We start from the raw sequence: 25,524 nt of genomic DNA on the forward strand, positions 1-25,524 counted from the left end.
TCCTGACTACCCCAATGGTGCAGCCCCATTGCTGGCTGCTGCTGCAAGACAGGCACAAACATTTACAGTGCAGACTTCCTCCTCGTGGAGCCTGTGTGATGGATTCTACTTCCTAAGCTAGAGCCACAGGAGCTAAATTGCCCTTCTCCAGCATCACTTTGTCATCATAACCCACCACAACCGCCCACATCATCGCTATCTGGACATTGTGGGGGCGGGGAATGAGGGAAGTAGCAAAATCTGCAGAGGATATAAAATTATTTAGGCTCAAGAAGAGTGAGGAACTTCAGAGGTGAATGGGAAGCACTTCAGCAGGATGGTAGATCAAATTCATTGTTGACAAATGCAAAGTAAGGCTACTGTGAACTAGTCTGGCATATTCCTGGGATCTAGGTGAACTAAAACCACTGAGGAAAAACAAAACACCTGAGGCCCACATCTCCAAAAGTAGCAAAGAGTCTTGTGGCACCTTATAGACTAACAGACGTTTTGGAGCATGAGCTTTCATGGGTGAATACCCACTTCGTCGGATGCATGCAAAAAGAACTCACGATTTGGGATGCGTAACTAAGGAGCAGATTTTGAAAGGTATTTGATGCCTAAAAATGCAGATAGACCCTGAAAACCCCTCCCAGTTCCATCTGCATCTTTAGGTGCCTAAATACCTTTGTTTCTGTGTTGCCTCAGTTCCCCATCTGTAAAACGAGGGTAACAGCACAGCCCTGCTTCACAGGGGCATTGCAAGGATATACACTTTCAGAATTGTGAGGTGCTTGGATACTATGGTAACGTGGGCTGTATAAGTGCCTAGGATAGACAATTATGGAATAATTGTCTGTTAAAGGGATTCTTCTGCCTTCCTCGGCATCATCTACTCCTGGCCACTGCCGGAGCCAGGGTACTAAGCTGGATGGAGCTAATTTCTATGGTCCTGTGCTGAAACTTCAAAATGTTGAGTACGGTGGGAAAAAAAAACAATTGTCTGGGAAGTTTTTCACTCCCTCCTGTTCCTTGAATTCTACATTAAGTGGGTGTCATTCCGAGCAGCGCAAAGCTGTCCCTTTATGGGGGCTAGTAGTTGGATTTTGTAGGGAACGCCACAGAGGTTTAATGAGAAAAATATATAGGACTCTGGTGGGGCTCCTGGATCCAGATGCAGATACCATGAGCCATTTCAAAGTCCAGCCTCCTGCCACATTTCTCATTAGGAAAGAGCTCCAAGTGCAGCTCATATTGATGCTGTGCCTGCCAATCGACAGAGAGACATCACAGCAAAAACCAATTAGCGAAGTCCCCTGTCCAGTAGTCAGGTGGGCTGTTTATGCACTATGCCCATTACCATGAGCTGGCATTCGAGGCAAGACCCAAGCAGTTCAGTGCCTTAAAGGACCCTAGCAGACAATAGCTCCCCCACACAGGTGGAATAAGAATCCTTCTAGTTGAGTCAGTAGGAGCTTTGTGGAATGTTCTCAGCTGGAATTCATTCATTGCATTTCTTATAGCATTGCCAGCTGAGTCACCCTGGTCTTCCAGGCCTAAGCCTCCCTTGGACAGTGACAAAATCTGAAGTGGTTTAATGGGGACCAACATGAGACCCTATCAAACTGCTGTTCCAGAGGTTAGAGGCCAGTGCACTAATCAACTGCCCGATTGTGCCATCTGTGGGATTAGAATGTGAGATACTGAGCTGATTATGCTGGGAGTTGTGTGTGAAGGACTGGCCTTGGGCTTGTTCTCATTGGCCAGCTAATTGTAAATAGGATACAGGTGTGTAGGATAATTACCCTATGGGTTACAGCTGCAGCTGTGTTGATTTGATTAATCAATTAGCCACCATCTTGTATATAAGAGCATGCTGGGAAATGAATAAAAAAGCATATGCATACACACACACGCTGTCTCTCTCTCTCTCTCTCTGCTTGGGCTCTGTTCCTGCTCGAGTGCGATGCAACAAATGGTGGAGAATGCGGGCATTGATGCCGATGGCCTGAGAAAAAGGAGACGTGCCTGAGCTCAGTGTTGCGTGGCTAGGAGCCGCAAGAAAGCCCAATAAGAAAGGAGGCGCACCTGAGCTCAGAGTCGAAGCAGCGGCCGCAGGGCGTCCGAAAAGAGGCGCACCTGAGTTCAGTGTTGCGTGGCTAGGAGCCGCAGGAAGTCCCAAAAAGAAAGGAGGCGCACCTGAACTCAGTGGTGAGCGGCAAGCTGCAGGGCGTCTGAAAAGGGAGCCCAGGGAAGAGCGGCTATAAGTCGCAGAGAAGAAGGGCGGCTATAAGTCGCAGAGATAAGCGGCGGCTATAAGTCGCGGAGAAGAAGGGCGGCTATAAGTCGCGAAAGAAGGGCAGAGCAGTTAAAAGGGAGGCTGAGCCCAGGGAAGAGCGGCTATAAGTCGCAGAAAGGGCAGAGCAGTTGCCATGGAAACCGCTGTGGAAGCGGAAGATATGCATCGCGGAGCGGGGCAGGCTGCAGGAGGGAGACCAGGTCTTACCAGTTAATGATGTTGATTTCCAGGACATTGAGCACAGCAAGTGTTGAGATCCTTAAGACTGCCCGGGAGACCATCATGTGGGATTGTTACTTCCCCTACAATTACCAGAGTCCTCTAGACTCCATGCTGTGAAACAAGGAGGAGCTTGGAACTTTGAAATCAAGCTGGAGGCGGGGGTGGAGAAGATCAAGGTCTCTCAGGCAGCTGCAGAACTTTAGTAGGATTTCTCTTCAAGCATGAACAGCTGCCTTTCCTTCTAAAGAAAACACTATCTCTGTGCCATTGAGTGCATGTTAAAATATATAAGAACTCAGTTTTAATAAGAGAACAGTGTTGCTAAATGGAAAGGTTTTTTGTTTTGTTTTTAAATTTTTAAGACTTGGGAGTTAACTCAGACTGCTTTGCAGCTGCCTTTAAATCAGTATGTGATGTTTTTTATAGAAATTGCCTCACAGATTTTATTCTTATGACACATTCACTACAGAATGTCCAATTTGTTTACTGTCTTTATTTGTGCTTCTCAAGATGTTGTTTTGAAAATTGTGTTAGAGAAGCTATATTGGAGAGTTAAAGCTATAACTGCTTTTTAGTTTTTATAATTCTATCACTTGCTCAAGAAATTTTGTGTTTAGTGTACCATGCAATTATTATTATTAAGAGTTATGTTTTGTGTTTTTTGTTTTGTCTTGTGATGTCTTCTGGCCAGAATTGTTGTTGTTGTTGTTAAGTGATGTGTTTTTAACAGAGAAGGGGGAATATCCCCCCCATCCTCAGTGTCAGTTTGATCGCCTGACATCTGAGGAATGCTTTGGTAAAACAGAGAGGGGGGAATCCTGTAAAATTCACATCACTTGTTTGTTGTATTTTGTCTTTGTTTGTTTGGTGTTTTTGCGGTTATATGTTAATGATTGCATGGTTATATAGGTTTTAATTTTTGGCTTGTGAACAGATTATTTAGTGGTCGTGTATTGTGATTTTATTTGAAGGCTCTGAGGCAGATCCTCAGCTGGTGTTATTTTACACCAGCTGAGGACCTGCACCTATCTGTTTTAAACATTATTGTTTTTTAGTTTTTCACCATAATATTTATTATGATAATTTAAACTTCTTGGACAAGACTAAGATAGATTGTGGTGTTATGTTGTTATAAATTGGAAATGTTTTGTGAATGTTTTTTATCCTCTTTTCCTTTCCCTCTTCTTTATTTTGAATAGAGGGGGGAGATGTGGGATTAGAATGTGAGATACTGAGCTGATTATGCTGGGAGTTGTGTGTGAAGGACTGGCCTTGGGCTTGTTCTCATTGGCCAGCTAATTGTAAATAGGATACAGGTGTGTAGGATAATTACCCTATGGGTTACAGCTGCAGCTGTGTTGATTTGATTAATCAATTAGCCACCATCTTGTATATAAGAGCATGCTGGGAAATGAATAAAAAAGCATATGCATACACACACACGCTGTCTCTCTCTCTCTCTCTCTGCTTGGGCTCTGTTCCTGCTCGAGTGCGATGCAACAGCCATCTGCATTAATTTAATAATAACAGCTTTCAAATGCTACTCTGCATTCTGTAACTCCTCTCTAATACCAGAGCACACCGTGCTTTGGAGCAAAAAATCACATGAGATTCTTAACTACTCTGCAGGTCAGAAATAAAAACACTTCGCTCTCAATGCACTCTACAGACATGAACTAATCGTTGCTTATAAACACACCTGGAACGCCAGTAGGTTAATATATCCATTTCACAGACGGAGAAACTCTAGGCGCAGAGAAGTTTAGTAATTTGCCAAAAGCCATAGGAAAGTCTCAGAGCTGTGATTAGAGCTAAAGAGAGGTCCTGTTTTCCAGCCCTAGATCATATTACTTTCTAGTGGAGGAGGATATTCTGTAGGCCTTTATATGTCTCTCTCCCATCACCACAATATCCCATCTCCTCACAAACACTAATTAATTTACCCTCACAACAAGAGTAGAGAAGTATTGTCTGTATTTTACAGACAAGGAACCAGAGCAATTAAGTGACATGCCCAAGTTCACACAAGAAGTCCGTGACTTCTAGTACCCCAGGGCAGTGCCTTAACCACAAGGCTGCCTTCCAACAACTTTGAGTACGTTAAGTTCCAGGGGAAGTCTTTTGGCTGCACTGTGGGATTTAATAAGAAGATTTAGGTGAGTGAGTAGCTGGATACAAAAGGTCTGGTGATTACAATATGCATGTATAGGTGTGACACTCTGTACCTCAAAGAAGCACACTGGAACCCCCAGATTCACCACTGTGATATGAGTAGAATGTGTTTTATACAAAGTATGCCTTGTGGAGTATCATTTAAGGCGTCTTGATCTGTTGACCGTTACTATCCTGTTGAATTGTGTGTACTGTCATTGTATGTGAAGTTATGAAGTTTTGCTATGTGTATGTTACTGAAATACGTTGTGAGGTTGGGAGATGCCCACAGCCAGACTTTCAGTGGCAACAATGGAGCAACTGACAAGACAGATTTACATCAGGACCAGCCAGTCATGTGTTGATAGCCCATCAAGAAGAATCCACTCTCCCGGAGACCCCTCAGAGAGGGCAGATACTTAGTGAGGGCTACCTAACTCGTGACACAGCAAGGCTCTTTCTAGCAGCTGGAGGAAAGTATAAAAGAGGGACAGTGATATCACCATGGCCTCTCTCCTCCCACAGCTCAACACCAGGAAGATTGTTTGGAAAACACTTTGAACTGTGGAGATTGGATCCTCTTCCCAACCTGGGACCAGCCTCTGTAATAAGAACTGTAAACTGCCTGTAACATCTATTAGAGCAGGTATCAGCAACATTTGGCACGTGGCCCATCAGGGAAATCCGCTGGTGGGCCGGGATGGTTTGTTTACCTGCAGCGTCCTCATGTTCAGACAATTGCAGCTTCCACTGGCCGCGGTTCACCATTCCAGGCCAATGGGGGCTGCAGGAAGCAGCGGGTAGCAGCCCCCATTGGCCTGGAACAGCGAATCACGGCCAGTGGGAGCTGCGATCATCTGAACCTGAGGACGCTGCAGGTAAACAAACCGTCCCGGCCCACCAGCAGATTTCCCTGATGGGCCAAGTGACAAACGTTGCCAATCCCTGTATTAGAGTGAGAAACTGCTTGATTCAAATCTTGCGTAGACTGTAGAATTTAGACTTGATTTAATTTTTATTTCTTACGTAACCAACTTTCATCTCTATGCCTACTACCTATAATCACTGAACATCTATCTTTCTGTAGTTAATATACCCATTTTATTTTTTTACCTAAAACAGTGTGGTTTTGGCTGAAGTGCTTAGAGAATCTTAGCTCAGGTTCACAAGGGCTGTTGCACATCCACTACCCTTCGTTGGAGTGGCGGACTAATTAATGAGCTTGCACTGTCCATGGGAGTCTTGAGCAGTGTAAGACAGTATATTTCTGGGATGCAAGGCTGGGGAATGGGGTGATTGGCTGGTGCCTCTCTGTTTAATTCATGAGTGGCTTGGATTGGAGAGCCTTCATGCAATTTTGCTGAGTGTGGATCTTCACATGTGGATGGCAGAGTGACCACAGTGCCTAGAGGGGTTTGCTGTTTGTCACTGGCATAGCTTTGTGAGAGACAGCCCAGGCAGGAGAGGTAAGGGGGCATAGCGGTACCCCAGTTTCAGGTTGTACCCCAGGGGTACCATCCCAGTAGGATGGATTAAGAAAACTGTTAATTGTTACTTATGGACTCGGCTTCTGTTATTTTATTAAGTTAGCAGACAGGAGGTGAATGATATTGAAAGCCAGTCTGAATTACAGAGGCGACACACTGAAAAGCATGAATGAAGGTAGTCATGGTGCATGAAATGTGCAGTGGGAGGGGGTCAGATTTTAAAATTTAGAAATGCTAAAAAGAAGAATGATTTCCCTGTAACATTTCCATTTCAGTCTTTGACTTATTAGCCATTGCTTTAGTTGCAGGTAAAATGTTCCCTGGAATATAAATTCTGCATGACATCTTGTCATGGGAGGCCTCCAAAATATATTAGCAGGCAGCTGGAACTGGATGGCCAGCATTATAAATATCATCACCTATTCCACTGACTTGTTTTCAGAGGGAAAACAAAATCATTTAGGAATGTAAAAAGCCAAAATGTTAAAGGGGCAGGGCTTATTGAGTGTTATATTATCCCGATGCACTGAGGAAAACAAGGCCTTTGCAGCCTGGCTTCCTTTTATTTTAAATAAAAGCTGTAAAGAAAGAACAAATCTAAGTCCTCAGTCCTGGCAGCACTTGCTCAGTGGGACTGCTCATGAGTATAACATATGTACACTTGTAGGATTGGGGGGTGGCGGTGGAATTTGCAAGAGCTGTCAGCATCAGCCTAACTCTGCGTGGTGGTTAAAACTCTGACTGATATCAAAAGGAACAGACCTGGGCCGGAGTAAAGCCCTTTTGGGAATCTCAGCCCAAGTCACCATGCAAGAGAGCAGCATGATGCTCACTCTGGAGCAGTCGTTTGGAGCTGAGTCCCAGCACTGCTCCTCCAGCAGACAAACAGGGAGATTGCCCACAATATGCAGAATCATAACATCCTTTAAACAGCCACATGACACTCCAGCAAGGTATGAGCGGATATGTGATTGGTAACTAATGAAGAAAAACAAGTATACGTTACTTTAGGTGGCACAGATAGTGGTGCCTATAGTCAAGGTTGACTGACGCATCTTGCTATAAGACCCTGTTTTCAGTTGCTTGTAAATTTGCCAAACTTTAACTGTTCGGGTGAAATTTTCCATATCAGGTGTTTGCTGTGTTTTTAAAAAAAAAAAATCTTGCTGCTGTTTTGTTGAGAAGCTTTAGCTAGCTCAGCAAGCTTAATTCTGGTATTTCCTAACTTCTCAGTGCTTGACTTCTCAACTATAATGTGATCTTTTGTATGTAATCTAATTATATATTGATCCTGTGATTACAACATTTGTCTCATGTACAACTAGACAGAGCACGAATTAAGTGCATCATGTCCCAATATAGTGGCTAGTCCATGGCGGGGGAAGAACCTGCTACTCGCAACAGCTATTCCTCTTGATCAGGTGGTAGAGGCCTGTGATGTAGAACTGATGGTCCCAGGTCAAATGCACTATAAGCTTCCTATATAAATACACACATATAGTTTATTCAGCAGACAGCCCAATTGTACCTGCAAGCTAGGGCTTGCAAAGTATTCAAGATCTGGCCCTGCTGGCACTCCACTTTGCATGCATGTACCTGCAAGGGTGTTGGAGCACTCTCCCCTTCTGCCCCACTAGTCACCACCATTGCAACAGAGGCCTCCATGTCCCGTTTCAGTTGGGGAAGAAATGCAGGGTTTTTTAACAGTGCTGCGAAGCTGCTCATGTGTCTAGAAGAGCTTTTAGAAAAGCATTTTCACTTAATAATCAGACTTAATCTCTTTAAGTTTTGTTGAAGTCACTTTTCCAGGGCCTTAGGCTAAAATCAATCTTAAAATGATTGTGAGGCTGTACAGCTGTGGTTAGAATATTTATTATTCCATAAGTCAGGGTCTTAATCTAATTGGAGATGATATCTAGGATTCGTTTCAGCATTTATTTATTTATTTTTACTTGCAAACATTTGCAAAGAGATGATAATTGTACACGAGGGAGAAAATAAACCCTCCATGGCCTGCCTTTCATCCTGCCAGACACCCATATTCCAGTTGCTGTTAACATAAATGATGCCAGCGCAGGGACAAAAATCAGTGAGTGGCAGAAGAAAACCAGCAGCTCCTTCTTGTATTAGAATGGACCATTCCCAAGCATCCAAGTACTGCATGGTCCATGTCTTTTTTTTTGGGAGGGGGGGGCAGGGAGAAAGATGGGGGGAGAAATAGGAGAGAGGGATATGCCATTCTCGCCTCCCTCTCTCCCTGAGTGGCCACATCTTGGTCCCATCTTTTCTACATAACACCACTTTTCCCATGGTATCTCTACTCCAGCCAGGAATGTGACCCAAAATAAGAGATGCTGCCTTCAGTACAACCTCATCAAGTGCTACCTTCCAGGAGGCTGCTACCATGTTTTCTAGGGGAAGGGTGAAGGCCTGAGAAATTGTGCCCAAATACTAATTTATCTGTTCCCTGGATCTCAGCATTAACATCCCAGTTCCCACCTCTCCTATATATGTCTATGTGCTTTGCATTATCATTAGGTAAATATATCCCATTTGACACATCATTTGCAGCTTTCCATGGCTTCCCTCACTATGGGACTTACAGAAATAAATCACTGGGCTGTCATCTATATCCTCCATGGTGTCAAGTATCAGGGGTAGCCGTGTTAGTCTGTATCCACAAAAACAACGAGGAGTCCGGTGGCACCTTAAAGACTAACAGGTTTATTTGGGCATAAGCTTTTGTGGGTAAAAAACCCACTTCTTTTTTTTACCCATGAAAGCTTATGCCCAAATAAATCTGTTAGTCTTTCAGGTGCCACCAGACTCCTCATTGTTTTTGTATATCCTGCTTGCATGCATTATCTTAAAACCCCTCTGCTCTTCCTTGGCACTCTATGCGGGGACCTGTAAACAGTATATAATTTATTTATTTAAACGTATACAATATCTAGAGGTGCTTCTTGAGCTCACTGGGTATCTCTGACAAATAAAAGAAGAAGGTAAAGGAGGAGGAGAAACAGCAGCCCCATAATACATAATACCCTGAAATAAGCAGACTGCACAAAAACAAACCAAATCACATCACTTCTGTAAAAAAGCCCTAACCACGTTTGTTCCTTCAGCAAACAGAATTATTTTAGGATACTGAGTACGGCTCGATCTTGAGAGCGGCCAGGAGAACTGCTGCAGGATACAGAACTTTTAATCTCTAGCTCAATGGTCTGACTACAGGCTAGGTCGGTAGTGATAGAAAGGCAGTTATCTGACGGCCGTCCAGGCTGCCATCGTGAAACGAGTGGCTGGCTCAGTTCAGGTCCCACTGAATAGGTTTCCACATGCAGCAAGCAAAAAAATGAACCAACCAAACCAAAACCAAACAGATACATGGTTCATGATAATTGGAGCCATTATTGATAATCACAGCAAGGCGGCCAAAGATGGATGAATCACAGAAAGCCCTGATAGTACATTACTCGTCTCCCCTTGAGAATGGATCTCAATGATGACTGGAACTGGGCAGAAATATTTTAAAAACCATTTTTTTGCTGAAAAATACCAATTTGTTAAAACTGAAACTGTTCATGAAATTGTCTCAATTGCAACGACTCTCCCAACTCAAAATATTTTTGGGGGGAAAAAAAGTTTTGAAATTGTTGAAATGTTCCATTCTGAGCTTTTCAGACTAAAGAGTTTCTGTTTTTCAAGTTGAAATGAAAAATTATTTCAAAATGTTAGTAGATTTAAAGTAAAAAATGTTTTTAAAAGTACAACATTTTTTCAGCATCTTGAAAATTTTTAGGAGACAGGAAAAACATTTTCTGTCCAGCTTTAATACAGACCTTCAAGAACTAAGGTAAGGAAGCGCAGGGGAATTTTTACTGCTCCTGCCTGACCTTGGATAAAAAACAAACAGTCTCCAGCTTTCAGAGCTGCCAAAGTAAATTCACTAAAAAAGGAACCACAATTTAGTCTGTGCTGCTTACTGACAGTGATACCCTCATCTCATTAGAGGTTATGGATTCATTATCACTGGTGATTAGGAAGCTGGCACATCAGACCTGCAGTTTGTTTTAATTGGGAAACATCAAAAAATCAAACTTTTCATTTGGGAAACTTCTTGCTTTCCTTGGGTCTTTACTATGGAGACTTACAATCACTGCACAACATATGGTCAAATAGGCTACAAGCACATTATAGCCAAGAAAAGCTAGTGTGGCTCAACATGTCCATCTAGTACGTGTCCATCTGGTTCAGTGGTTCTCAAAGCCTGTCCGCTGCTTGTTCACGGAAAGCCCCTTGTGGACCAGGCCAGTGTGTTTACCTGCTGCGTCCACAGGTTCAGCCGATCGCAGCTTCCACTGGCCGTGGTTCGCCACTCCAGGCCAATGGGGGCTGCGGGAAGTGGTACGGGCTGAGGGATGTGCTGGCCACTCTTCCCGCAGCCCCCATTGGCCTGGAGTGGTGAACCGTGGCCAGTGGGAGCCACGATCGGCCGAACCTGCGGACACGGAGGTAAACACACTGGCCCTGCCCACCAGGGGCTTTCCCTGAACAAGCGGCAGACCGGCTTTGAGAACCACTGATCTAGGGTATGTCCACACTGCACACTAAGTCTGGACTCTGACTCAGGTTGGAGCCCAAGCCCCCTTCGGTCCACACACAAATCAATCTGACTCAGATCAGAAGAGTGGTAATGGGGAAATGGGGGCTATTCAAGAAATAAGGATAGGGAGATATGAGCTTCATCTCCATAAGGGCATGATTCAAATCCCATTAATTCAATGAGTTTTTCCATTGCCTTAAAGGAGCATTGGATCAAAGCTCATCTAATTTTGTAATAATTAATGTGACTTCCATGTTAATTAATGTAACTGTAGGCAAATTGTTTAACCTCTCTGTGCCTCATTCTCCTCAACTCTAAAGAAAGTGCGGAGTATTATTATTAGTGTTGTTAGTGCTGAGCTGCATTTCTTGTGTAGCTTGGGACCTGTTTCCCAAATAACTTGGCAAGAGAGCACTGGCAACAACCCAGGCTTTTCACACACGCTTGCTTTCAACCCCACTGGTTCTGCAGTTGCTTTGCCATGATGCTAACTCAAGTTCTGCTTGCAAACTACATGGGTTTAGCAATGCTTGTGATCTTGGGCTGCTGAGTGTTGTTTTGCATTTGCCATTTCTATAGTCTCCCTCTCACACCTTAGAAAGACAAAGTCGTCAGGCTCACATCACTGGGCTTCCTCTAGCCCCAGCACCACCACCAGAAAGGGAAAGGAAGTCAGATGGCAGGAAGAATGGGGTGGTGACACTTGCTAAAAAGGAACAGATAATTTACCCCTTTCTGACAAGTGACTATAAACTCAATTTTGCTCATTTGGTCTAACCATGCTACATAGCAACAAAAATCAGCTATAAACCCTTTGTCTCTGGTTAGAGGGACCAGAAAACAAACATCTTTCTTCTATTACTTGCTGTCTATTTGATAGAGGAGGGGATGTCCTATTCTCTGTAGTTTTTTTTTCCATGGTGGTGTAATAAGGAAAAATGAAGCAATAACTCACCTGCCTTCTCTAAACACCTCTATCCTTCCTCTGCACTCTCTGCTGAAGTGAGGTCTGCTAGGGATGTCAGATCACGTTCTGTACTGAAGAACTGGGGAAACGAATTGCACTGGTGACTAAGGGTATGTCTACACTATGAAATTAGGTTGATTTAATAGAAGTCGATTTTTTAGAAATCAATTTGATACAGTCAATTGTGCGCGTCCCCACTAAGCACATTAAGTCGGCGATGTGTGTCCACAGTACCGAGGCTAGCATCGACTTTTGGAGCGTTGCACTGTGGTAGCTATCCCACAGTTCCCACAGTCTCCACTGCCCATTGGAATTCTGGGTTGAACTCCCAAAGCCTGATGGGGCAAAAACATTGTCGTGGGTGGTTCTGGGTACATGTCGTCAGGCCCCCCTCCTTCCCTCCCTCCGTGAAAGCAACGGCAAAAAATCGTTTCTCACCTTTTTTCCTGGGTTACCCGTGCAGATGACATACCACAGCAAGCATGGAGCCAGCTCAGCTCACTGTCACCGTATGTCTCCTGGGTGCTGCTGGTAGACGCGGTACTGCAGTGCTACACAGCAACATCCCCTTGCCTTGCCTCGCAGATGGCAAATGGTGCAATACGATTGCTAACCCTCGTTGTCATCCCGTGGGTGCTCCTGGCCAACCTCGGTTAGGTTGGTCAGGGGTGCCTGGGCAGACATAGGTGCTCCTGGCCAGCCTAGGTGAGGTCGGTCAGGGGTGTCTGGACAAAAATGGGAATGACTCCAGGTCATTCTCTTCTTTAAGTTTTGTCTAATGGAGATTCGGTCCTGCCTGGAATATCATGCCAGCTGGAGGCTTCTGCCTCAGGCTGCTCTCCCAGTCGGCAGCACCGCACAGTCGCATCTACCCCAGCCTACCCCTTGCTCCCATGCCTCAAGAAGCCTAGACAATAGTAAGGAGCAGTTCAACTACAGGCTGAGCAAGTGCATAATGGTGGTAGAATGTGCCTTTGGACGTTTAAAAGCTCGCTGGCGCAGTTTACTGACTCGGTTAGACCTCAGTGAAACCAATATTCCCATCGTTATTATTGCTTGCTGTGTGCTCCACAATATCTGTGAGAGTAAGGAGGAGACATTATGGTGGGGTGGGAGGTTGAGGCAAATCACCTGGCCGCTGATTACGCGCAGCCAGACACCAGGGCGGTTAGAAGAGCACAGCAGTGTGCACTGTGCATCAGAGAAGCTTTGAAAACCAGTTTCATGACTGGCCAGGCTAAGGTGTGAAAGTTCTGTTTGTTTCTCCTTGAGGAAAACCTGCCTCCTTGGTTCACTCTACTTCCCTGTAAGCCAGCCGCCCTCCCCTCCCCCCTTTGATCTCCGCTTGCAGAAGCAATAAAGTCATTGTTGTTTCAAATTCATGCATTTGTTATTAATCCATCACACAAATGGGGGGATAACTGCCAAGGTAGCACAGAAGGGGTTGGGGAGGAGGGAAGCACAAGGGTGGGGTAGTTGTAGGGGCACCGCCTAGAATGGCATGCAGCTCATCATAGAAGCGGCATGTCTGGGGCTCTGACCCAGAGCGGCCGTTTGCCTCTCTGGTTCTTTGGTAGGCTTGCCTGAGCTCCCTAGGTTTCACGCGGCACTGCTGTGGGTCCCTGTTATAACCTCTGTCCTTCATACCCTTGGAGATTTTTTCAAATATTCCAGCATTTCGTCTTTTAGAATGGCGTTCAGATAGCACGGATTCATCTCACCATACAGTGATCAGATGCAGAACCTCCCATTCAGTCCATGCTGGAGCTCATTCAAAAGTTCATAGGGCTTTTCCTGTCTACCTGGCCAGTGCATCTGAGTTGAGAGTGCTGTCCAGAGCGGTCACAATGGAGCACTCTGGGATAGTTCCCAGAGGCCAATACCATCAAATTGCATCCACACTACCCCAAATTCGACCCAGCAGGGTCAATTTCAGCGCTAATCCCCTCGTCAGGGAGGAATACAGAAATCGATTTTAAGAGCCCTTTAAGTCGACAAAAATGGCTTTGTCATGTGGACAGGTGCAGGGTTAAATCAATCTAACGCTGCTAAATTCGACCTAAGCTCATAGTGTAGACCAGGGCTAAGTGTTGTTCCACATGCTCTAAAGAGTTTAAACCCCAGTAGCGAAGGATTGCAGTTTATGAAAGATAGATACAGTGTAATACAAACAATAGTCTAATATTCCTACAAATTTGCTCTAGCTCAGCCACGAGATATTGTCTTGAAACAGGAATTATTGGGTGAGGTTCTCTGCCCTATGCAGAAGGTCAGACTAGATTACCATAGTGGTTCCTTTGGCCTTAAAAATCCAAGAATCCATGACTCATCCCAAATTGCAAATAAGGGTACATCTCTAAATGTATTTTCAAAGTGTCCTAAACCAAATTTTAAAAGAAGAACACTGTCTCCAAGAACCTGATTCAGGAAAGCACTGAAGCTAGGTTGACCAGAACACAAGCGTGAAAAATTGGGATGGGTGGGAGGGGAAATAGGGTCTTATATAAGACAAAGCTCCCAATATTGAGATGGTCCCAATAATATCAGGACATCTGGTCACCCTAATTGAAGTACCTGATTAAATTCCACCAATTTCAATTGGATTTAAGCAAGTGTTTAATATTAAGCACATTCTTAAGAGCTTTCCTCAGCTGGGCCCCTAGGGAGCCACCAATGTGTCAGGCTTGATCCAAAGCCCTCTGAAATCAACAGGAGTCTTCTTTCCATTAAGACACTAGAAATGGAGCTCATATGTGTATACATGGGAAAACAGGAGACTTCCAAAGCTGTTTTAAGGGGAGTTTAAACTAATTAAAAAAAGGAATTGTTGTAGGCTAACTTCTATTTAAGTCTCCTGATTTCCAGTGGATTCAAATATTGAACTGCAAACTCTGAACCATAGGCCCTTATTTTTCAAATAGCCGCTAGCTGATTGCTAATTTTGTATCTGCAATTAAATACAAACAAAATTCATAGCCCTTCGACATCTTACTAGCTGACTGACACACACACACACACACACACCAGTCTGCAGGCACAGAGATATCTAAGGAACACAAATTGCACCCAAGGTTAATTGTGGGCCCAAAGTGGCACCAGAAAAAAATCAGAGACTTTTTGTCAGAAGCACAATCCTGAGCTGCCTCTGCAGACTGGACCCCCAAACAAGAAAGGGCAGAGCCATGGAAGCTTGCACTGGGACAATAGTCACCTCTTTCACAGTTCTACAGAAGGTGAAGCAGTGAGACACACTGCTAGTGACAGTTGTGATAAGTCAGGTTACTTATGATTTAGCACTGTCATTTTCTTTTATGTGGGAATCACGTTAATTACAAAATGAGATTTAATGGGGTCTACCTTCTGGCTCAGAAGACTGCCTACCTTCTGGCTCAGGAGAGATGGAAGCAGCTCTCAACGGAGCAGCTCGGTGCTACTCCCAAAGTTAACCAGAGTGGGTTGGGTTGGGTTGGGCTGCTGCACACTGCTGTGAGACACTCTCTTCCTGTAAGTGCTGAGCATGCTCTCTCAGAGGTGTCAGTCTGGGACAATCAGAGCCTGAACTATGGCATCCTGTGCAGCTCTTGTTAAAATGCCACCACCCATCTCCCCAATTTAGGCCCTGATCATTCACGGTTTGGAGCACCCTCAAATCCCATTGATATTCCTATGCATCATAAAGATCTTAAAAACAGTATTATCTCCACTTATTTTTCTCTGTAACAGGAAGCAGAAATCGAGTTGGAGGGGGGAGACAGGGTCCAGTTTCCTCTGATTTAATTTCCTCGAGCAGACTAATGTAACTGAAATATTTGCCTGGAGTGCTGCTTTTCTTACTGTCTCATTTACTCAAACTTGCTCCCCAGTTCTGTTTCCTAAGCTGAAATTTGCACAGATGTTTCCAAATTTGTATTCGTTAGAGACTAATTACCCACACTCTCCCATGGATCGTTGCAGAGGGATCGGAGATTCAATTTTGCAATCACAGCTGTAATGTAAAAGCGCACACACATGGACCATAAGATTATCTAAAGCAGGTTGGGTAATTAGGTATCTAAAAAAGGCTAAATTGCTTGAAGTCAGAGAGAGAGAGAGATTAAAAATGAAACCTGGATGAATTAAAAGAAATCTTCCAAGTGATAAGACCCTGAAAGGTGGATCTAGTTACCAAAGCTACTGGAGCAAAATTAGAATTCAGCTTAGCCTCTAAGAGCTGAAATAATACCAAGGTGAGATGGTATTTTAAAAGTCCACAGAATAAAAAGATTTTAATGGATTTTAGGCTTTATCTTTCACCCTTGTTATACTTTTCATTTTGGAAATTTTAAAAAAGAAAAAGGTTGGCAGCAGCAAACCTATAACTTGGAATGAGATCATACTTTACTGCACCTTTGCCAGCAGTTTCAACAGAAAAGGACGTCCTTTTTCACCTCTTGTCTTGATCACCTCTGAAGTTTTGCTGTGGGCTGTTACACAGCTCCTGCTTTCTATGCCAGAGGCCGCTGGATTTCAGCAGTGCGTGAAATGATTCCCAAGTTCAACTCTTTGCATGTTCCAAGCATGCAGCCTCACAGGACCCAGCAGGAACCCACATCATCAGACCCCCTTCACGGTAATCACTTAAGGAGCCTCTACCACCCCAGCCCTTCAAAAACAAACTGTGGAGATGAATCCTTAAGACCCATTCTTGCAGACAAAACCATTCTCTGCCACCTCCATGTAATTCTATCCAACCAGATTCTTCCCTCAGAATACTCCTAATCAGTTCATGATCCATCCACCTGCCATATGGTCCCACCCTCAGCTATGCAAAGCAGGTTGTATGCAACTGTCTGAGCCCTCTGCTATCTATTTTCGCGCAGGGCCCCACACAACCTAGGCCTGGCTCTGACTATTCTTGTGTACCTAGGCCTTTACTTCTATAGGCCCTGTTTTGTGCTCTCTGAAACGTGTGCTTCAGTTCATTATTGGTAAATATTAATAGCTGGATATCTAATTCATAGACTGTGATAATCTAGTCTGACTTCCTGCACAACATAGGATTTCCCTGAACGAATTCCTGTTTGAACTACAGCAGATATTTTTGGAAAAACATCCAGTCTTCACTGAAAAAATTCCAGTGATGGAGAATCCCCACAGCTTTTAGTAAGTTGTATCAATGGTTAATTTCCTTCAATGTTAAACATGTATGCTTTATTTCTAGTCCAAATTTGTCTGGCTTCAGCGTCTAGCCATTGAATCTTGCTATACCTTTTCCTGCTAGGCTGAAAAGCCCTCTATTATCAAATTTAAATTCCTCACAGCAACACTCAGACTGTGATCAACTCACTCTTTAACCTTCGCTTTGTTAAACTAAACAGATTGAGATCCTCAAGTCTTTCACGGTAAAGCATGTTTCTCAATCCTTTAATCTCGTAGCTCTTCTCTGAACCATCTCCTAATTTTTCCAACATCTGTCTTCAATTGTGGACACCAGAACTGGAGAAAGTATTCCTGTGGTGGTCACACCAGAGCCAAATACTGGTAGTATAACCCCCTACTCAACATTCCCGTGTATACAGGCCAGGATTCCATTAGCCCTTTTGGCCACAGCATCGCAGTGGGAGTTCATATTCAGCTGATTATCCACCATGGCTCCCAAATCTTTTTCAGAGCCACTGCTTCTCAGGAGAGAGTTCCCCATCCTGTAAGCATGGCCAACATTCTTTGGCCCTAGATGTCGACCTTACCTTTGGCCTATTAAAATGGTCACTGTTTGCTTGCATCCAGTTTACCAAGCGATGCAGGTCACTCTGTAGCAGTGACCTGTCCTCTTCATTATTTACCATTCCTCCAATCTGTGAATTACCAGTTTGCATCTGCAAAGCCCGCAACCAGCAATCTAGGGCCAGATTTATAAGATGCAGATAAGTGCCTAGTGCAACTTTGGAAACCACCAAGGCACTAACTCTCATTGAAATCTATTTTTGAACATTCCACTAGGGACCTATTTGCATCTTTAGGCACTTAAATACATTTTAAAATCTGGCCCCTGACTACAAAGATCTGTGCCTATGATACTGGTCTAAAAATGCTGGCCAATTAAGATTGCTGGCTACAGTTTATATAAGACACTTTGGGATCCTGCAGATGAAATGAGCTCTGTGAATTTATGCTGCTATAAAGACTACATTACACTGAACATTTCTAATATTAGATATCAGAAACTGAGCTCTAGAGGAGAAGAGAATTAATAATTACTAATTTTAGAGTTGGTTGGAACTTTTTGACAAATTGTTCTTTTGCTGAAAAATGTTCATCTGTCAAAACCGAAACTGTTTGAGAAACAGAACCAGGTTTGATGAACGCCCTGACTCAAAAAAGCAGAGAAAAAAAGTTCTGAAATTGTCTAAATGTTTCATTTTGATATTTTTGAAATGAAAAATTCTGATTTTCCAGTTTGGAACATCTTTTTTATTTTGAAATGTAAACTAATTAGACTAAAAAGAGGTTAAAAATCAAAATCAAAATGAATCATTTCAAAATTATCTGAACAAAACTTTCCATTGACCCAAAATGGTAAAAAAATAAGATTTTTCTGAGATTTTGACATTTCATTTCTGATTTCAGATGGGGGGAAAAAGTGAATTCTTGAAACCATTTGCAAGATGGGAGAACCGTTTCCCACCCAATTCTAATTATTCATTTTCCTCTGTTTTCACACAAACAGATCTCAGTTTTCTTGGATTATTTGGTATTTACAATTAATTACTCAAATATTTCCTGAGTCGAATTCTCAATCTGTAGCTCATTCACAAACAGTTTAAATTGGGTATGCAGGTCATGTGATATATGTCTGTTCCTTGATTGGATGAATGTTCACTCTTATAACTACACTTTCAGCATGCATACTCATAATTACAAATTCAGTATCTGTTTGCCACAAACATTCTGCAACAGATGCTTCAAGTTTGCCACCTCACCAAATATTCTTGCAGACAAAGCAGTCTTTAATGCTGTTGATTGCCTAAGAACTGAACACACTGTCAGTGCTAAAAAATTATATTATTTTTGTTACTCTCTGCCCAACTGTTTGTTGCAGCTATTTGTGAGGACTTGTCTAGTCAGATGGTTAGCACATTGGAGCAGGGACTCTCATTCACCCATCTCCAACTGGGATATCAGTGCAAGTCAATGAAATCAAAATTCTGTACTGATGAAGCTCTGCTTCTCAGTACATACAGGAAGCTGGAACTTATCCATAATTATATTCATTACTGTTTTGTTTTCAGAGGCAGCCAACCTGCAAGCTCAGAGGGTGCCCTATGGAGACCTACAGGCCGTAGTGGTTAAAAACAAACCTTTCTAAACCCACATATCTTGAACACAGGAGGTGCCTATGTGGCTGCTTGCTGACAGCTTTAACGGCTACTCTAGACAATGGCCTCTGCACATACACGTTGTTATAGCTCCATTCCCATGCAAAACCCAGAATTCCTCACTTTGTGCTGAGCCCTAAAGGCACAGAACACCTGCATTCTCTCTAATTCCTAACAGCAGCAACACCACATAGGGACCTCAGAACTCAGACTAATCAGAGGAAAGTTTCTGCCATCGGTTCATTTCAGCTCTAGCTCTCTCTTGATGACTTTAAAAATAAACCCACTCTGTGATTGGATTTAAAGTTTGCATACCACAGCAAGGGAAATAAATGGTTTATATGACATGTGTAGCGGGGTGGTTATCCCGCTCCTGCCCTGAAGGGCTTAAAACAGCCCTGGGAGAGGGCTGTGGCAGGGGGAAAGCTGGGCTGATTGGGAAAGCAGCCACAGCTGCAGCCAGTGCAATCAGGGCCCAGCTGGCCCTTACAGGAGGGTGGTGGGCCAGAAGGACAAACAGACTCTCTCTAGCCTCTTGAAAGAGAGAAGGACCTGGCTGCCTGGGAAGTTGAGGAGGGTACCTAGGGTGGAGCAGTGCTGGGGAAGGGCAGAGGGTGCTGGGGAGCTCCAGCTTAGCTAAGCCCCAGGCTGCAGGCCGAGTTAAGGGCCCACAAAAAGGGTACTAGGGCTGCAGAGGAGCAGCCCAGGAATAGGCAAAAGCAACTGGTCCAACCCCCCCTTGCTGATGATGAGTGGGTTACAGACTGCAGTCTGCCCTAGTGAGTGGGGGCTAGATGGAGACTGGCAGTAGCCACTGAGGCAAGGTGGGGATAGGGAATTCCCCTGGGGGGAGGCCCAGATTGTGGGTTACTGCTGGGGACATGGGGCCAGCGGCAGGCGAGACATCAGTCGGCAGAGGGTGCTCCAGAGCTGCAAAAGAGCTAATTCCCTGGACAACCAGTAGGAAGTGCCATGCCGGTGAGTCATCACCCCACCACACATGATACACAAATTATTTTTCTCTTATGCCTGCAATTCCTCTATCTTTGGATGGGATCGTGTTATCTATCACAGGCTACGCAGCGTTGAGTTAGGAAATTATTTGAAAGGGAGACCTTAGAGGAACATAGGTGCTGCAAAAAGTGATATTTGTGACTCAGAAGGTGGTACTCTTCCCTTTCAGTCAGTGTACAGTCTGGTCCTAGCTAGGAATGATGACCTGTCTTTATGGTGAAACACCAAACCAAGATCCTGTGGCATTTTTCTGAATCCTTGAAATGTTAAGTCTGACATCTAGCCACTTTTCCCTTGAGGTAATCACAGGGCCAGCTCCAGCGTTTTTGCCGCCTCAAGCGGCCCTCCCCTCACTAAAAAAAAATTTTAAAAAAAGACAACCGACAGCAGCTCTACCACCACCGCTTCATTGTTCAGCAGCAATTTGGCGGCAAGTCCTTCCCTCCGAGAGGGACTAAGGGACCCGCCAGCGAAGATCCGGACGTGCCGCCCCCTTCCATGGGCCACCCCAAGCACCAGCTTGCTGCGCTGGTGCCTGGAGACAGCCCTGGGAAATCACATACTGCATCCCTAAGCATGTGGCCCCTTGCACTTTGAGGTGTATATGCTATTCCTAACCACCGCCTGTCCTAAATTTCTTGTGTCATCTTGCTGTGCGCTGTTAAGCAGCTGCCACATTTCACTCCAGAGACTGTTGCATCTCCTTGTGACTTGTCCTCGGTATCAAAATGCGTGAAGTGCTTCAGGATCTTTTAGGCTGAAAGATGCCCTATGCATGCAAGATCTTTCTCCCCCTCCTGTTTCACCTCAGGCAGCATTAACTCCCTAAAACTAAGCAACCTCTTGAGCTGCCAAGGGAGGGGGCTGATCCATGGCTTTTGCTGGAGCAGTACTGCCAGGGGAGAGTGTAGCCTACAAGCATAGGAAGTTGTTAGCTATAAGCATAGGTTAGTTGATCAGATATAGGTATAAGGCAGTAATGCAAGAAACCTGCAGGGCCAAGCCTGTAAGTTAATAGCTTAGCACTTAGCATAAGTTAACCAGGAGTGATCTTAAGTCACAAGATAGCACAAGACAGAATGGTGTGATAAACAAGTAGGACTACACAGCTGACAGGTAACTGCCAAATACCAATTCATGCCAGTTTGGGTTTGTTAGAATAGGAACATTGCAGATTTTCAACTGCAAGATTGCCATGACCACCAATGGATGTATATGCTAATAAGTTTGAGTTAATTAACATACTAACCTATAAGAAGAGAGCCCCCAACAGTATTAGGCTGAGGAAGTTTAGGCTGGACATCTTTAGGAATATTTATATTCACAGCAGCTTTTGAGCCCTATAACAGGGCTAACCACAGCCTAAGCCGCTGGGATCTTTTGGCATGCCAGAGATAGGATAGGACTGTTTTGGACCACCATCTCTGTCGCTGGTTCTAGGTCTCCACAAGGATGGTGTGAATATATGATTATCCTGATGCCGGATGCACAAACAATTCTGTATTATATCAACCTACTTGTCTGGGTTGGAGGGGTTGTACTTTTACTAACTGTGTTAATAAAACTGTTGCAAATTCCAAAGGTTTTTCCTATGTGTGGGTGTTGTTCTTGTGACCAGCAGGGTTCCCTAATTAACGATAATAACTCTGGGCCTGATTTGTGAGACAAGACCCTGCCAAACCACAGAGTGTTAATTGGGGATCATTAAATAATAAATAAAATTGCTACACACCAAGAGGGAGGAGCCAGAGGATCAGCACGGCCCCTCCACCACCAACATGACCCCCTTTTGCTTCTGCACATCTGGGCATTCCCTTCCACATGGATTCACAGAATCAGCCACGTTGAGAGGCCACACACCCCTGCTCCTCCCCATCCCAAATGTCTCACATCCAAACCAAAAGTGGTCAGGAAACTCCATAAAGCAAATGGAGCAATGGTTTCTAAGCCTGTATTCCCTGCTGCCTTGTCCTTGCCATCATCAGGTACACATCCATGCAAAATGAGAACCCCCATCTTATGTGCACTACGCAGAGCTGTCAGTGACACCACCACCAGAGGTGAGGCAGTGGAGAAGGGATCTCTGCTCCCCTCTCAGGGCTTTTGTCTGAGGGAAGGGATGAGCCGGTATAATTAATTATAATTAAATATCATTATACTTGTGTAGCCCTACCACTACTTTGTACTTACCAGCAAGGCTCCAGTGGAAGAGATCATAATGCTCCTTGTTGCCACAGAAGGTCTACTACATGTTGGGAGACAATGAATTACAGGAAAGAGCATTTTCCCCACATTAACCATGTTGTGACTGTCTGTCTAGGTACACATCTATGGCCCCTACACACACACACACCCCATACATGAGCACCTCACAAACAGTAATGAATTTAATCCTCACAGAGAGGGCAGCATTAGTATCCCTGTTTCAAAGATCAGACCCAGACTTTGATTTTCCTGGACACAAGACAATGCCCTGAAGACAATGGGAGCTGCTGGTGCTCAGCATCTCTGAAATCAGACCATGGTGACTTGCCCAAGTTGGAATAGGATGCTTTTGGCAGAGTGGGGAATTAACCCAAGGGCTCCTGGTTTCTATGGCAGAACCTATGCCACAACACTTCCTTCCTTCATCTTGCAGCCTTCCTCTACCTTGATCCCCACCACATAATTAAATGAGCATAAGTTTATCTAAGGTTTGGGGTGATTGTCCTGTAGGGTTATGTTATAATGTCATCTCACCAATCATTGGTGCATCCTCACACAAATGGTCAACCCATCTCTAAAAGGACATTGCAGAATTAGAGCGATGCAGAGAAGGGCCACAAGAATGATCAAGGCCTGGGAAAATGTCTATAAAAGAGATTGGAAAGACTGGGATTGTTTACTTTAGAAAGGAGACAAATAAGAGGGGCCACCATAACGCAAGGGGATATAAAACACTGAGCAGTAGAGAGACGTGAGATTGGGAGCTTCTGTTCACTCTGTCTCATGGTATAAGGATGGGGGAGGGATAGCTCAGTGGTTTGAGCATTGGCCTGCTAAACCCAGCGCTGTGAGTTCAATCCTTGAAGGGGCCACTTAGGGATCTGGGGCAAAAATTGGTCCTGCTAGTAAAGGCAGGGGGCTGGACTCAATGACCTTTCAAGGTCCCTTCCAGTTCTAGGAGATTGGTATATCTCCAATTATTATACAAGGACAAGGGGACATTCAACAAAATTAAAAGGTGCAAAAGTTCAAAATGGATGAAAAGCAAATACTTTTTACATAACATATTGTTACATTGTGGAACTCACTAGCACAGGAAGTCATCGAGATTGAGAATTTAGCAAGAATCAGAACAGGATTGAACACTTATAAGGATAACAAGAATATCCAGAGTTATAATAGTTACTGGTATCAAAATTTTTGGGAGGGAGATTCAGGTGCATGCTTCAAAGTTCAGACCAATCTCTGATTTTATAGATTAAGATGAGAACTATTGGGGTGGGGAGAGGCAGATTGTGCCACACCTGTACAATGTGGGGGTTTTGCTTCTTCCTCTGATGCATCTGGCTCTGGTCAGAAACAGGATATAGGACTGGGTGGATGTTGGGTCTGATTCCAGTCTGGCAATTTTTATGTTCCTCTATGAGCTAAGCACAGAACTAGGAAAACTAATGTTTAAAATTAAATATACACAAGTTAAGAGGGAAGGTATTGTACATCTGGGGTCAGGCTTGAGTTATGAGAGATTACAGGTATCAGTTACAAGGATCATGAGGTACATACTTATCACATAACCAGCATAGACCCAGATTGGGGTGCGGGAGTTTTTAAAGCATCAGTGGATAAGTGGGCTCGGGTACGCCACCCATGGAATGTATTAAGACTCCAAGTCAGTATCAGTGTCACGAATAAGTACATCGGTGGGGTGAGTCCCTTGGTTTGTCAGGGAAGGAAGTGGGTTATTTCCATGGTCAGCGGTCTCGATTGCTCAATCTGGAATTGATGGTGTCCTGTGAAATGTTCCGTATACATGTCTCTGGACCACCTGACGGTGTCGGACACTATGAGCTGTCTCATGAGCCGGGCGTAGCATCGACCAACTCTGCATGCTCTCAGTACTGGCTTGTTGTGGGGGTCCCATGAGCCCAGGGCTCCCACGATCAGGGCGTGTATCTGGACTTTGTAGCCCTGGGCTCCCAGGGTGTCAGCTAGTGGGGTGTACTTCAACACCTTCCGTGCTTGGGCCTCGTGGAAGGCCGGTGATTTATTTTCAAATGGCACTGTGATATCTACCATGAGGACCTTCTTCTTTTGTGCATCCATCATGACGATGTCGGGTCGCAGTCGGCTGTCTGTCCCGGGGATGGCAGAGTCAATGGTGATCTTCCCCAGGGACAGCAGGATGGCTTTCACCAGCTGGCTCTGGATGGCATTGTGGCTGTGCCACCAGGCTCCAGAGTGGTGTTTGCATCCACACAGGATGTGAGGCAGGGTCTTATTAGCATAGCCACACTTCCTGCAGCGCTTGTCCCGATTGCCATGGCAGATGGTTCCATTGAGGGGAATGCAGTTGAGTCGGGCCCGGTGGACGAACCACCAGTCAGCAAAGCTGGTGAAGCTGCACCCAGGGAGGAAGTGGTTGCTCGCATCCCACTTGCTGGACACCTCAAACACCTTGCCCTGGTCCGGGCTTCCGCTTGAGGTTCTTGGCATACTGGCAGCAGATGGCGTCTTTCAGAGTCCTGTCCAGCATTGTTCTGGTGGTCGGGGTGATGATGGTGTAGTTCAGGGTCTTTATGCACGGCACCAGTATTCCCAGCTCCTCGCACCACTTCAAGCAGCAGCCAATCCTCTTTTCTAGGTGTCTTGAGGCATTGTGGGCACGACACCAGAGAGAGGACAGGTCTCCTGAACTCAGCCTTCAGGGAGTCGCTGAGGTAAGTGGCGACATCCTGCTCAGAGGGGGCCCTAACGATGCATTTCCTGACCACGTCCCCCTGCACGATGCGTGGGTCATCACTGCCACGTCACACAGGTCGCCCATCTGAGGTACATTGGCACTGCCTTGCCTGTGGGAAATGTAGATGAGGTTGGTGCTGGCCCTCTGGGGAACGTAGAGCCATTTACACACTTATATACAAAGATAGTAGGTGCCTACAATATAGGACTGACAGAGAGACAGACAACAACTTACTTTGAGTCTTCCAGGCAAGTCATTTAACTTCCATGCCCCAGTTTCCCTATCAATAAATTTGGAATTATAATATTATTTAAGTGATGACATTGTGCTCAGTGATGCACAGGACACATATGGACAGACTGCCCCTGACTTATCCATCCATCTAGGTTTTTATAAGGTCACCCATCTCCCTGGGATCTGGGCATCTGCTGACAGGTGTCCCTGAGAAGCTTCTAATATATCTTTCCTCATTGAGACATGGGATTATTAATCTTGTGAG

General features: G+C 44.7%; 1 long non-coding RNA gene across 2 annotated transcripts in view; it reads right to left on the minus strand.

Annotated features, from left to right (window-relative positions):
- Positions 1–25,524, minus strand: part of LOC123348908 — a 199,858-nt gene that overhangs the window by 22,553 nt on the left and 151,781 nt on the right. For both annotated transcript variants that reach the window (XR_006573280.1, XR_006573279.1), the window contains exon 3: positions 11,700–11,790. This is a non-coding gene — a long non-coding RNA (uncharacterized LOC123348908). The remainder of the gene's footprint in view (positions 1–11,699; positions 11,791–25,524) is intronic.

Source organism: Mauremys mutica, chromosome 13 (assembly GCF_020497125.1).
Source record: "Mauremys mutica isolate MM-2020 ecotype Southern chromosome 13, ASM2049712v1, whole genome shotgun sequence".
Taxonomy (NCBI): Eukaryota; Metazoa; Chordata; order Testudines; family Geoemydidae; genus Mauremys; species Mauremys mutica.